Source organism: Ambystoma mexicanum, chromosome 10, assembly GCF_040938575.1.
Source record: "Ambystoma mexicanum isolate Mex_15411 chromosome 10, UKY_AmexF1_1, whole genome shotgun sequence".
Lineage (NCBI taxonomy): Eukaryota > Metazoa > Chordata > Amphibia > Caudata > Ambystomatidae > Ambystoma > Ambystoma mexicanum.
The window spans coordinates 1,554,684,220-1,554,695,462 of record NC_090932.1 but is presented as its reverse complement, the minus strand read 5'-3'; positions in this window follow the sequence as shown (position 1 = coordinate 1,554,695,462).

Sequence of the window (11,243 nt, the reverse complement as noted above, 5' to 3'; positions counted from 1 at the left end):
ACCCCATGATATTACTGTTCCATCAGCTCTTTCTGAATGTGATAGATATTGTGTTCTGTTTGTCTCCTTTTTCGCTCCATTTCTTCGTCTAATTCCCTTCGCTTTCTTTCCCATTTAACTTTATCCTCTTCCTTTCTTTTTTCTTCCATTCGCTCATTTGCTATACGCACCTCTTCTTCCCTTCTTCTTTGCATTCTTTTATCCCATAATTTCTGTGCTTCCTCTTCTTCTCTCTTCTTTTCTTGCCTGTCTTGTTCTTCGATTGCTCTGTCTGTTGTCATACTTCCTTTGCTCTTCTGCCCTTTCTTCCTTTCTCTGCTGTTCTTCCTGATACATCTTTTCTCGTTTCTGCCTGCTCCTTCTTTTGTGCTTATCTTCTTTCAATTGGTTCTCTTGTTCCCTGTCTTTTCTATCCTGTTCATCTTCATCTTCCCTTTGCCTAACTTCCTCAATACTTTTCCCATTGAGCTTGAGAAATATCTGTCTACCCATCTATTCGTTCTGTACGAACGTTACCTCGTCAGCTTTTTCCTTTTCTCATTTCCATCTCTTAATCTCTCGTTCTGTATCTGCTGATATATTCGGTCATTCACTTTTCTCATCCTTGTCTTGTGAGACCTTAAAGATCTTCTCCTTTCCTTTAGTCTTTTCTGGACTATCGTCACTGCTGTAAGCAGGCGGTTCATGTATCGGATTACTATATCCTGTCGCCGCTTTTAGTTCCCTTAATGGGTACAATCCTTCATCTTTTGTACTATCGCCATTTACTTAAGGCGAGTTAAGGGGAGCAGAAGGCTCAGCACCTTCCTCCCTACAATGATGAAGCATCCAATCCTCAGGAGGCGGATCCTCTCACTCCTCCTGGTACATTTTTCAAAGCTCTAAACTAGCTAACTTCTTTTCCAATTTCTTCCCTGTGTACGCAGCGTGTATGTATGTGGTCATGTGTTGCAAAACCGGCTTTGACAGTGATCCCCCTTGTGGCCATGGAATGAACATCTTGTCTGCTGTGCCCTTGACCCACTCCGCGCTGTACTGTTTGAGATTAGGCACATGCTTTGGCAGCTTCTTGCACATGTGCATCAGTGGAGTAACATCCCCCATTGTGACAAGTCACAATGAACTGTTAATACTTACCGTTAATTACACAAATACATTTCAGAAAAACAACAAATATTAGCGCACTCCAACACTAGCCGCTAAAAGCCTCTACTTCTCAATTTATCTCAATCTACCTGTTCAGTCGGCGCCGACAATGACTAAAAGATACATAACTTTTGTCTCTTCCTTAACCTCACAGTTTTACTCTTGTCGCTCTTCAACACCTCTTTTCGATTACAGAATACACAAACAGACAAACTAGGCGATTTTTAACAAAAACACCATGGTACTCCTTTTCTCCTAGCCCCTAAAATACCCTGAATGGAGTTTGTCATTTCCTCTCATAAACCTGTTTATGTGCCACCTAATTAATGACTCCTTTTAGACCTGCCTTGAAGTAGGAAAACCAGGCTCTACAGAATGCTTCCTCGTTCAAACACTGCTCATTATACACTAAACATACCCCCTGTTACTTTTCTACATTACCACAATCCCATCCCCTTTATTTTGCCAGTCCCCTCAATCCAAACACCAATGCGTTTTCCCATTATTGATGATGCCACGCTGGATGGTCCAGAGCTGCAAATCTTTGTATGGGCTTCTGTAGCATTTAGTTTAAGCCTCAGGCTGTGGGCCTCAGCTGCTGATGGAAAATGTTAGAAGTATTTATTCTTCCTCCAGAGGCTACCAGCTCACTTAATATTAGGCATATGATAACCGGGCCCTTCAATATTGAGCCGGGCCAGTTTTTTTATGGGGCGGATAGAAATTCATGCTAACAATTTGAAAATCCAATAAAAAACGACAAATGCCCTAACTATTTGCTTGAGCAAAACTTGTTTCTCCTGGTAGCTTCCGTTTGCTTTTTGGTATACTCTATGCTGCATTAGGAGCACTCTTTTTCATTCATATTTGTTCAAAATGGTTTATTTTATTTGTGTGAATGCAGTGTTGCTGAGAAATCTGATTTGGACTGCACTATTGCCAAAGCTCCCAGATTATTCTATGTCAGAGACACTAGTAACCACTTCAGTCCTTTAGTTTTTCCATTAAAAAGCAGTACTGCAAATCCCAGAATGCATTAAAATAATAGTAATGGATGATCTATTCCTACATAACTATGCATCGTTCCATCAGAAGACTCTGCGGTTGACTTCAGTAAGTGAATCGTATGAACCACTTCTATGGCTAAACTGATGCTTACCATGTCATGGCAGATCCACTCAGAGGGCTGCCATTTATGTTTTAACTCGCAGCCAATGGTTAGTAATTAGTTCCCGGGTTTTAATGCCTTTCTTCTTCAATGCAGACAGAGGAGCATGACTTGTTTCAGATTCAAGTTCTCATTGTTTGACTTTTTGTCTTCAACTTATTCCTATTTCATTTCTTTTCCTCCAATGAGCACTTTATGTTTTTGTGTTCTGGTTATCAAGTAACCGTACACAAAAATCTTTCATGCAAAAAAAAAATTCACATAAAATTGCAAGCATGACTAGAATACCATCCTCTTAGGCAAGAATTGAAGTAGTAACCCTATGGGAGGCTACACAACACTTGTCCTCTTGGTATTAGGGAACCCGCCTTTTGGTATAGGCCTGTACTACACACGTTGGTAGTGTGATTGTGCAGCCAGGCCTATCTCAAGAGGGGTAAAATGTGAGCTGTAGAGCTGTAGGGATGACATCCACAAATACAAGTATCCAAGTAACACTTACACTCAAGGTTTTAGTTATAAATAGTTATTTATTTAACATAAATGTTTAAATAAGCATTCTTTAAAAAAGGGCAATATAGGTAACAATCAAATATACTTTAAAATACCTTTCCAGAATAAGCACAAAGCTAGTAGATACTCTTTTGAGATGCTTTTTACACACTTCCTACACCCAGAGGTGACTTCACTAACATGACAGTAATGGCATTTATATATCACTAGCACACTTTGTAGATTCTGAGGTATGCAGAAAGGAAAGGTTAGAGGTAGGAAAAAGGTTAAACAGGTTCTCAGATCATGTGAGCACTTAAATCTTCCAATGAAGTCTAGACAAAACCTTTCCCAGCAATAATAGTTAAAAACCAAGTTATCACCTTTGAGGGACAGAAAATGCCAAAGTCAAGTGGACTAGGAGAGTCTGCAGGGACCCAGGACAGCCAAAGTCAATTGAAGCACAGTCTATGGAGCTGAGGCAGTTCTTAGATAACAAAGTCTTGCCCAAAGTTAGAGAGTTTCTGAAGAAATATCACAGTAGGATCACTAGCTGTTACACTTGTGAAAAGTAGAGTTGAAATCAACTCCAACAAAAATAGCTACTGCAAGTCTCAACTTAGAAGAGCAAAGCACAAGACACTTAGGTAAGTACCCCAAGTCTGAACAGTACCTCTGGTTAGAAGAAGAGTGGCCCAGCTGTCTTCTGTCTGGTTGCAGTGATGCAGATCCTGGGTTCCTGAGCCTCAGTCATGGGGACAAGATGGAGGACATCTGGAGGACTCCTGCGGCAGCAATTTGGAGATCGGCAGCAGCTATGTGCTCTTTTCGGATCAGCGGGACTCAGCGCGCGGTAAACAGCACCACTGCGGATCTTGGATACCGTTTTGGATTCCTTCACTCCTTGAGTCCTGCACTCTGGAGGGTCCTTAGGAGACTCCTGGAGCTTCTAGCCCGATTGCAGACATTGCACTCGACTATGTATTTCTCGACCCCGGCACTCGGCTCCTGCAGCAGCAAAGAAGCACAGCCAGTTGGGGAAGATGGTCCAGTGGGGTTCGTCTCGGGGTTAGTTGGTCCCACTAACCCAAGGGAAGAAGTTGTCCCTTCCGGAGCTGCTCTCGTCGATCAGAAAAAGGAGTTTCAACATAGCAGTAGGGCTTCACTGGGCAATTCAAAGATCTTATGAGGATTCAGCAAGCTTCGTTCACGTTTTTTTCGTCTGGTGTTCTTCCCAGTGGTAGACTCTGCCTCTAATCCCAAAACCCTCACCTTTTAAGCAGGTTTCTCTCATTCATGCACAGCCTAGGCTGTCACCCAAACAGCAGGGTGGCTTTCCTGAAAGGACAGCTAGCCAGCCAATCAGGACTGGGTGCATTCAGGCATTCATAAGGACAAAGGACAGGGGAGTTTTCGGAACCTCCCTCACTTCCTGCTCTTCCAGACACACTGGAGCCAGAGGTGGGTTTCAGTACTGAAGCCTGCCAAAAGCAAAATTAACAAATGGCTCAAATCTGGCTTGGCATACAGAGTAAAACCCAAGAAAGACCTCACAAACAGAAAATGGTGAAAAAAGAAGACCAGGGCCATTTTGACAAAATGGTCACCCATGGGTGCTATACTGCAGCTGATGATTCAGCCTGCGGTAGAAAAGCACAATGGTAGGAAATTTTAACCACTGCCATCAGCCAGTTAAAGTAGTCAGGGATACATAAACATGTTACATGAGTAGGTGGGAAGAGGGGCTACTAAGTAACTCCCCCTCCACCTCCAGCACTCCACATAAAATGGTGTGTGCTGGACCCACAAAGAGAAAAGGTAAGTAAAGTCAATTTCACTTTACTATTCTTGGAACAGAAGTTCACACAAGAAAAGATATTTAAACCTTATGAAAACTCTAAAGGTTTTCTCTTTGACACTGCACTGAAGGTGCTGTGTGTCACCATACAAAAGGTAGATGTCTATGGAGTTTGTCAGACTCCAAAAACAAAGGCAACACATAATCCAAATCAGGTAAAAACACATGAGAGAGTGAGAAAAAGGTCTCTCTCACTCCAGGGTTCAAATTAAAAAGTCCTAAAGTCCAGCAAAAGAGCTGGGGGTCTCTAAGGTGGGAGGAATTCAGCACTAAAATGAAAGTTCTCCCTAAGACAAACTAAACGATATCCTAAAATATACATAGATTAGAAGGACACAACAATAATTCCTCTATACATTTTAAAGCGGCTAGTGTCACCTGTGAACCATTTTGAATTACTGCCCAAAAGACTTTTTGCCTATATAACCTCTGATCCACTAAAAACCTATTAAAGTGCTTCTGCCTAATGTGATATGATGGATGACAAAACGTCAAGAGGTGCTGCCGCATCTGCAGTTGATCTTCCACCTTACATGACCTACAGCATCTCAAGCTCATATCTAGCTCCTTTATTGCACCCTCAACTTCCATAGTTGGGAGCAGATGAACCGAAATCTTAAAAACTTAGAACGCAATTTCCAATATTGGAATTTCTTAAAATACAACTCGGGTTCATAAAAGTTTTTTCACGAAAGAGGATTACATTAAATAGTGAATCATTCTTAGAAATCTCTCGTGTGTGACACCAATCCAGCTCCCATAATGCCCTTTTTATGTTGTGTGAAAGAGCAGCCATAAAATTCATCTCCCTGTCCAATTCAGAGATTGTCGTGGAACTTTTAGCCTGCCATTCTCAATAGCACTGGACCGGTTGTTATTCAATAGAGCATTCAAACCGCAAAACATTGAATTTTGAGGAGGCTCACCAATTTTCTTAAGGAAGGCCATTGACTTCCACTTCCTTCTGGCTGCAGTAGAAAGCAAGCCAAGTTCAAATCTTATGACTGGCATCGGAACATATTTTGGCAATCCCAGCTCCTTTTTCCAAAAATACATCCTTCCAGAACTTGCCAATCATTGTCCCGAAATTCTGATAGTACATCGGTGTTATAAAGGAAGGCATGGAACACTTTAGTTCTATAATAATTGATCAGAGGAGATAATGAAAATTTGGCAAAATTACAATTCAGCTTATTTTACCCTCTGCTTCATAGGTTTGAATTCCAAGCATGCAGCGTGCCTTAGTGTCAAAGCTTCTGTTTTATGTATCCCTCTTGGTCAAGCGTCTGCGGTACAGTTAGCTCTGTGTGCTATGTGCCCACTGTCCAATATGTCATTCAATCTTTCCAATTCCTTTTGCGGTAGCTCAGCCTTTCAACCATCTGAGGTCTATAAAATGAGTACCTTTGAGTTTGATAATCCACATCTGTTATGAAAGAGCCTGGAGACACTTCTTTTTGTGCTGTTAGCTATATACATTCACGATTTTGTCGTTTGGGCCATTAGGTGGCACTTTCGCCATCTATAAACTGAAACCATTGTATTAGAGTACGGATATTGAGAAATGGCACTTGAGATGGGGCAGACAGCTTGTTGGTGTTGTTTGGTTATTTGCCCAGACTGCCCATAGCCATGCTAATTCCTATGCTCATTCCTACACAGTCCCTGCCCCTCCTTGCACAAAACACCTTGTCATGGGAAACTCTTTGAGCTCGCTTTAATCAAGCCTTACCATAAAACCTTGTACTTGAACTGCCTGCCAGTGTTTTTTCAAAGCAGACTTCTGAGAGTTAGTGGCGGTCATTACGAGGTTGGAAGTAAGTAACAGTCCTTACTGGCATTGAGCAAATACCGTGTCCATGTAGGAAAGAGCTCGCTAATAGAGGGCTATAACGCGTTCGCGTGCACGAGCTTTGCGTCATGCCGGTAATGACATTACCGCCATGCCATTAAAGTCCAAAAAATGTGCCTTAGCGGCATCATTGAAAGTGCAGACAGCATTACCGGTATCAATGGAAACGGCAATAGCGGTGACCGCTAATAGCGGTGACCATAAATAAACGGAACCAGAAGTAGCATCATCGAACAGGAACGGGAAAGAGTACAGCGGCCATCTTTGAAAACACAATCCATTGCCATACTCTGCACTCAGGACCTGCAGCATATTGCTAACACCAGATATCAACCTCCCACAAGATAAACATGCCCAAGGCAGTAAAAAAAGGTGCCTCCCGTCAGCGCAAAGATTGCTTTAATGAAGACAATCTTACAGTGCTGGCTGAGACCCTGGCTGACAATGCCGGGGTTGTTTTTCGCAACCAGCCTCAAGAGAGAGGCAGTGTTAAAGAAAAAACAAATCTGGGAACTTGTTGCCCAAAGAGTCAGCGCGGTAGGCAACACCCCTCGCACAATAAAGGATGTCCGGAAGAGATGGGATGACCTGCGCCTGCGAGTCAGGAACATCCTGTCTGCAAACAGGATCCAGGCCATGGCTTCTGGTGGAGGACCAAGCTCACAAATAAAGCTAAGCCGGTGGGAGGAGATCTGCGCCAGCACGATTGGCATAGAGGCCTTCGAAGGTGTTGGTGATTTGGAGCGTGGTGCCACCTCATCGGCGGAAGGAGGTGAGTGTTCTAAGAAAGCACTGTAATGCAAAGTATGATGATAGTCCACCAATTTGTCTGTCTAAAGAGGTAATGCATGGCCCAATACACACAGATTCCCTGCCTAGATGTCATCCGCAGCACAGACACATTCACATGCATGCAGCATGGCAATGCCATACCTGACACACACCACACATATATGAAAATGTCATAAGTCACACTGCATGCAGGCCACAACAGAAATGCATGTCACATAGCATACGCTCGCACCAACATGAGTGACCCCGACAGATGCCTGCATGCTCCACCCATATAGCAAGCAACGTCATCATCAAAACTCCATTGCCTAATCCCCTCTAATGTGTAGAAGAGCAATGATACAAATGTATGCATAATGCTTGTCAAACCATCACTCATGTCATCCCTCTCTTGGTCCCCCACAGGCTCAGATCCTGACAGTGAGGCCCAGCACTCACCCCCACAGGCGACTACACCCCGGAAGAGGGCCAGGCATGAAAGCAACAGGCCTTCCACTTCCAAAGTGACAGACAAGCCACGACACGCAACGAAGACCAATACAGCCCAGGATGCCACGGCACTGGTGCCGGTGAGGCCCATCACCACAGTCCCCACAACACCTGTGAAAGCTGCACAGGAAACAGTCGATGGGGCACAATCTGCAGAAAACAGCTCTGCTGGGGAGGCGGCAGCTACAGCACCCCTGGCAGATGATGACGTGCAGGGCCAGGTGTGTGTGCCTGTAGAGGACGACTCCTCGGACCTACCTGCAACACCAAGTCCCGCCCCATCCCCACAGTTCACACCTGTCGACTCCGACCACGACAGCACCCTGGAGCAGTCTGGGTGGGAGTCCGTACAAGGCAGCATGAGTCCCACAGAGGGCCCAACTGGATATGCCCATGTCACACGTGCACCCTACACCTCCACTGATGTACAGGCGGGGGTGCAGCAGGCAGAACATGCAGCACAGCGCCAGGAGGAGCTCACTGCCCTAGTGAGGCTGTTTGTGGCAGACAGTGCCCAAGCAAGGCAGGAGGGACGCAAAAACACTGCATCCCTGAGGCAGGTCATTGTGGAAAGCATCAACAGATTATGCGAGGAGGTGTCTGCCCTGAGGCAGGTGCTCACCCGCATTGCAGATTCCATGGAGGCTGAGCATCCAGCCCCAGAATGGAGACAACCGGCCACCCCTTCTTCATCAAGCTCCACCCAAACCAGCCCCCTATTCCGGTCAGCGCGCACCCTGTGCCGCTTGGACATGCCACCACCAAGTGGAAGAATGTAGACGGGGCAGCCTGATGAAGGCAACTGACACAGGAAGCATTTGCTTGGACACAATGTGTGGGGGAGTTGTGGGGGGAGGCGGGTGAGGGTGTGTGTGGGGGAGTTGTGGGAGGAGGTGGAGGGGGTGAGGGTGTGTGAGGTGGAGGGTTTCAGCACTTTAATATTTTTTGGACAGTAAAATACACCTGTTGTGTGAAAACAAAATTCTTGAGTGGACATTTCTTATTGCATATTTGTCATTTATTGATATACAGTACATATTGTACATGTACTCCCACACCCAGTGCCGTCTGACTTTCATGTCAGCCTCTGCACCCATGTGTGTCAGAAATATTGTGCAATCACTGACTGACTCACAGCACTTCCCGCCTGTGCATCGGCACCGCGATGATGTGCACCCACATCTTCTTCATCACCAGGTGGTTTCAGTTCAATGTCAGGGGGAAGGGGCACGTTACGTTGGATACACATGTTGTGCAGCATGACACATGCCATGATGATCTTGGCCACCTTCTTATGCCTGTAGTGGAGTGCCCCACCCGACCGGCTAAGGCAGCGAAACCGTGCCTTCAACAGGCCAAAGGTCTGCTCGATGACCACATGGGTACGGGTATGGGAACGATTGTAGTCCTCCTCGTGCCTGTTCTGTGGGTTTCGGACAGGGGTGAGGAGCCACGGCTTCAAGGGATAGCCACTATCACCTGCATGAGAGGCAATAAAAGGTATATGTCAGTCAAATCATGATGGAAAGCTGTACTAGTCACACATGCCTGCAGATTATCGTTGGTCACATGCACATGTCCCTGGTTGTATGCACACAATTTTAATGTCCTCAATGTGTTCTGTGCCATGGACTCATGGTGTGGGTTGCATTGCCAAGATGATACACGGTGTACACTGCCTTGATGTTGCTCATGCCTTGTGGATGCATATCGTTGTGTTTGTGTGAAATTAGTGATGTGTTGTGTTCTGTATGATTTTCTAACTGGCAGTGTTGGCAGTAGGCTCTGAAATATTAGGCATTCAGCTCAGATTATTACTATAGTGACATGCTGCACTTCTGTGGTGGTGGTGGCCCTGTGACAAGCTGTGGATTCCCTTGGTGATTTTGTTCAGTGCACTCCCATGGATGCATGTTCTGTGTAGTGATTTGCTGCAGACATTTACATGGTGATTATTCACAGCATGTTGCTGGATTGTGTTACGGAGGGTGAGGTACGATGATGGGTGGAGGACGTGTTGTGGGATGTGGGGTGTTTTTAAGTTTGCCATGTTGTGATAGGTGTCCAGCTAACTTCATTGCTATGGGATTTGGTTGTCATGTTCAGTTAGGGATGCTTTGGGGCACAGTGTTTTGTGATGTGCACATCGTGCTGTCACATCAACAATGACACCATGATGGTGTGTGCATCTATCTCCCCATTTCACTGCCATGTGCCTGTCATTCAATTTACCAAGCAGTCAGGCACCTCGCCCTGCATGTCCATCCATGTAGCGTGGTAGCGTGAAGTTCCACAGGAGCATTGAGTCATGAGTCGATCCGGGATATCGGGCACAACAATGTGTGATGATCTTGCTGGCGTCACATACCATCTGCACATTGATGGAGTGGTATTGCTTGCAGTTGTGGTAAACCACCTCCATGGCATGCGGGACCACCAACTCCACGTGGGTGCAGTCGAGGGCACCTATACAATTCGGCATGCCTGCCAGTGCATGGAAGCCAACCTTTGTATCAAAGATCTCCTGGGGAGTCTGTGGTAGGGATATGTAGTTGCTTGTGTGCTTCAGGAGGGCATCCAGTACTTGGTTCAGCATGCAAGAAAATAAAAGTTGTGATATGCAATGCATGGGCCCCACTTTGTGCTGGTAGGTGCCTGTGGCAAGGAAGTGGAGCACCGACACTACCTTGAGTAGAGTGGGATGGCGGTGCATATTTCGATGAGGCTGACAATGTCGTTGTGTATCATGACCACAATAGTGGTGATAGTGTCCCGGTCCAGACGGTACAGGGTGTGGATCTGCTCAGGGGTTAGGTTGAATGGACTGGCTCTGATGCGAGGGATTGGGGGCTGCCTGCGTGGTTCCACTGGCTGCACTGCTGGGGCATGCTGGGCCTGCCTCACCCTCCTTCTCCTCCTGCGTCTCCTCTGTGGTGCCTGCTGTTGTTGTTGCTGCTGGTGTAGCAATGCAAACATGTCCTCCAGCCCCAGTATTGCTCCTACTAGTGGGATAATTTTGGTGTGGGAAGGGGTGTGGTGTGTGGGTGTGCTCCTTTTGTGCTGGCCCAGACTCCATTGCCTCCACCTGTGCTGATTGTGTGCCCCTGTGGCAGTTGGGAACACTGCATATAGCAGTTTACGGGTGCTTCGCGATGCCGGTATTACCGGCATGCCGGTATCCCCTATTAGCGCCTTCATGATGCCGGTATTTGCATGTCTGCCTGACTTGTGATGTCCTCCCATTAGCGGCATCCCGGTATTGCGGGCCTGAAGGGCCGCGTGCCCGCGCCCTTGCCGCTATTAGAGGCATCGTTATTAACGGTGCATCTAATACCGGGGTCTTGGGTCGGAATCGCCCGGAGCGGTATGCGATGCCGGTAATCCTTTACCGGCATTGTTTTTCCATTACCTTCAACCTCGTAATGACCCCCAATGACTTTAGTTTA